Below are 3885 nucleotides of genomic sequence, written 5' to 3'. Positions count from 1 at the left end.
TATGGGAAATTCATCATTATAATTATAATATTTAATAAATATTATTAATAATAGTGTGCATTTTTCCCATATAAGGACATTGTAATCTATTAGCATATACAAAAATTTATCATAAAATATGGCTTATAGTTTATTCAAATTATTATGGCTTGCCCATTGATAACATAGAATAAATGTCATTAAATTTGATAAAGTGCTGATAGATTGATATGAAATACAGTGTGTTAATTTTTCGAAATTATATAATGATATTTATATCTATGATATTTATATTTATTATAGGCACTTGTATGATTAACAATGCGAAAGATTCAGGATACCTTCGGGACCCGTCTTGAAACACGGACCAAGGAGTCTAACATATATGCAAGTCATTGGGATTTATTTTATAAACCTAATGGCGTAATTAACTTGACTACCAATACAAATGGGATTAGTTTTTAAATTATTTTATATAGTTTATTAATTCAATCCCGGGGCGCTCTATATAGTTATGTATAATAATATTTATATTATTTATACCTCTAACTGGAACGTACCTTGAGCATATATGCTGTGACCCGAAAGATGGTGAACTATACTTGATCAGGTTGAAGTCAGGGGAAACCCTGATGGAAGACCGAAACAGTTCTGACGTGCAAATCGATTGTCAGAATTGAGTATAGGGGCGAAAGACCAATCGAACCATCTAGTAGCTGGTTCCTTCCGAAGTTTCCCTCAGGATAGCTGGTGCATTTATATATTGCATAAAATAATCTTATCTGGTAAAGCGAATGATTAGAGGCCTTAGGGTCGAAACGATCTTAACCTATTCTCAAACTTTAAATGGGTAAGAACCTTAACTTTCTTGAAATGAAGTTTAAGGTTATGATATAATGTGCCCAGTGGGCCACTTTTGGTAAGCAGAACTGGCGCTGTGGGATGAACCAAACGTAATGTTACGGTGCCCAAATTAACAACTCATGCAGATACCATGAAAGGCGTTGGTTGCTTAAAACAGCAGGACGGTGGACATGGAAGTCGTAATCCGCTAAGGAGTGTGTAACAACTCACCTGCCGAAGCAACTAGCCCTTAAAATGGATGGCGCTTAAGTTGTATACCTATACATTACCGCTAAAGTAAATGATTCATATTTATATAAAAATATAAATTTTGAAACTTTAGTGAGTAGGAAGGTACAATGGTGTGCGTAGAAGTGTTTGGCGTAAGCCTGCATGGAGCCGCCATTGGTACAGATCTTGGTGGTAGTAGCAAATAATCGAATGAGACCTTGGAGGACTGAAGTGGAGAAGGGTTTCGTGTGAACAGTGGTTGATCACGAGTTAGTCGGTCCTAAGTTCAAGGCGAAAGCCGAAAATTTTCAAGTAAAAATATATATATATATACACAACATACATATTATTATTGATACACTTGAATAATTTTGAACGAAAGGGAATACGGTTCCAATTCCGTAACCTGTTGAGTATCCGTTTGTTATTAAATATGGGCCTTGTGCTCATCCTGGCAACAGGAACGACCATAAAGAAGCCGTCGAGAGATATCGGAAGAGTTTTCTTTTCTGTTTTATAGCCGTACTACCATGGAAGTCTTTCGCAGAGAGATATGGTAGATGGGCTAGAAGAGCATGACATATACTGTTGTGTCGATATTTTCTCCTCGGACCTTGAAAATTTATGGTGGGGACACGCAAACTTCTCAACAGGCCGTACCAATATCCGCAGCTGGTCTCCAAGGTGAAGAGTCTCTAGTCGATGGAATAATGTAGGTAAGGGAAGTCGGCAAATTAGATCCGTAACTTCGGGATAAGGATTGGCTCTGAAGATTGAGATAATCGGGCTTGATTGGGAAACAATAACATGGTTTATGTTCTCGTTCTGGGTAAATAGAATTTCGATTATTTTTAATGATCGTCATTTGTTCCCCGGATTGTTAGTTACGTAGCCAATTGTGGAACTTTCTTGCTAAAATTTTTAAGAATACTAATCTGGAGGGGTTAAACCTTTCAGTTTTAGCTCTTTTAAATTATAACGATTATCAATTAACAATCAATTCAGAACTGGCACGGACTTGGGGAATCCGACTGTCTAATTAAAACAAAGCATTGTGATGGCCCTAGCGGGTGTTGACACAATGTGATTTCTGCCCAGTGCTCTGAATGTCAACGTGAAGAAATTCAAGTAAGCGCGGGTCAACGGCGGGAGTAACTATGACTCTCTTAAGGTAGCCAAATGCCTCGTCATCTAATTAGTGACGCGCATGAATGGATTAACGAGATTCCTACTGTCCCTATCTACTATCTAGCGAAACCACAGCCAAGGGAACGGGCTTGGAATAATTAGCGGGGAAAGAAGACCCTTTTGAGCTTGACTCTAATCTGGCAGTGTAAGGAGACATAAGAGGTGTAGAATAAGTGGGAGATATTAGATTTCGGTTTAGTATCGCCAATGAAATACCACTACTCTTATTGTTTCCTTACTTACTTGATTAAATGGAACGTGTATCATTTCCTAGCCATTATACGGATATATTTTTATATATCTTATGGTATTGGGTTTTGATGCAAGCTTCTTGATCAAAGTATCATGAGTTTGTTATATAATTGCAAACAAATTCTAATAATGAGAGGATGCGCATTTATGTGTATTTTCAATTTATGAATTTGGTATAACTCCAATTACTCCGGTATGATCCAATTCAAGGACATTGCCAGGTAGGGAGTTTGACTGGGGCGGTACATCTCTCAAATAATAACGGAGGTGTCCCAAGGCCAGCTCAGTGCGGACAGAAACCACACATAGAGCAAAAGGGCAAAAGCTGACTTGATCTCGGTGTCCAGTACACACAGGGACAGCAAAAGCTCGGCCTATCGATCCTTTTGGTTTAAAGAGTTTTTAACAAGAGGTGTCAGAAAAGTTACCATAGGGATAACTGGCTTGTGGCGGCCAAGCGTTCATAGCGACGTCGCTTTTTGATCCTTCGATGTCGGCTCTTCCTATCATTGTGAAGCAAAATTCACCAAGCGTTGGATTGTTCACCCATGCAAGGGAACGTGAGCTGGGTTTAGACCGTCGTGAGACAGGTTAGTTTTACCCTACTAATGACAAAAACGTTGTTGCGACAGCATTCCTGCGTAGTACGAGAGGAACCGCAGGTACGGACCTATGGCACAATACTTGTTCGAGCGAACAGTGGTATGACGCTACGTCCGTTGGATTATGCCTGAACGCCTCTAAGGTCGTATCCGTGCTGGACTGCAATGATAAAAATGGGGCAATTTGCATTGTATGGCTTCTAAATCATTAAAAGTTTATATGCATTTATAAACGACAATGAATATGTGATGCCAATGTTATGAGTAACATAGTTAACTTTGGAGGATCTTCGATCACCTGGTGCCAATGCTAGTTACTTATTAAAACATTATTTAATACAATGACAAAGCCTAGAATCAATTGTAAACGACTTTTGTAACGGGCAAGGTGTTGTAAGTGGTTGAGCAGCTGCCATACTGCGATCCACTGAAGCTTATCCTTTGCTTGATGATTCGACGATATATATAATATGTTTATATATAAAAATATACGACTTCGCAATGGTTTTGTACATTGTGCATGTAGTATATATAATAATATATAATATATATATATATAGAGTCAATCGAGAATCATCAATAATGGTAGCCGGTGTTTCACTCACTGTTGGTGGTGGTGTGTGTATTCATTAAGGCCTGCCATTATTATTAATTATTATTATTTTTTTTTTATATATATTTAACCTATATATATTATAACCACCCACCTATATACTACAAAATATTATACATAATGGTGTCCCTATGTATAAAATTAATATATACTTGTCTCTTTGAGCATGCGAAAAGT

At 37.7% G+C, this 3885-nt stretch overlaps 1 non-coding gene across 1 annotated transcript in view; it reads left to right on the top strand.

Moving 5' to 3' along the window:
- Positions 1–3552, top strand: part of LOC115633582 — a 4011-nt gene extending 459 nt beyond the window's left edge. Inside the window, exon 1 of the ribosomal RNA XR_003996367.1 lies at positions 1–3552. This exon is cut by the window's left edge and continues 459 nt beyond it. This is a non-coding gene — a ribosomal RNA (large subunit ribosomal RNA).
- The last annotated feature ends 333 nt before the right edge of the window (positions 3553–3885 follow it).

This window comes from Scaptodrosophila lebanonensis, unplaced genomic scaffold (genome assembly GCF_003285725.1).
Source record: "Scaptodrosophila lebanonensis strain 11010-0011.00,11010-0021.00 unplaced genomic scaffold, SlebRS2 tig00001477-arrow-arrow-pilon, whole genome shotgun sequence".
In the NCBI taxonomy this organism is placed as follows: Eukaryota; Metazoa; Arthropoda; class Insecta; order Diptera; family Drosophilidae; genus Scaptodrosophila; species Scaptodrosophila lebanonensis.
The sequence above is the reverse complement of the archived record's forward strand: the minus strand, read 5'-3'. Positions and strand labels throughout refer to the sequence as shown.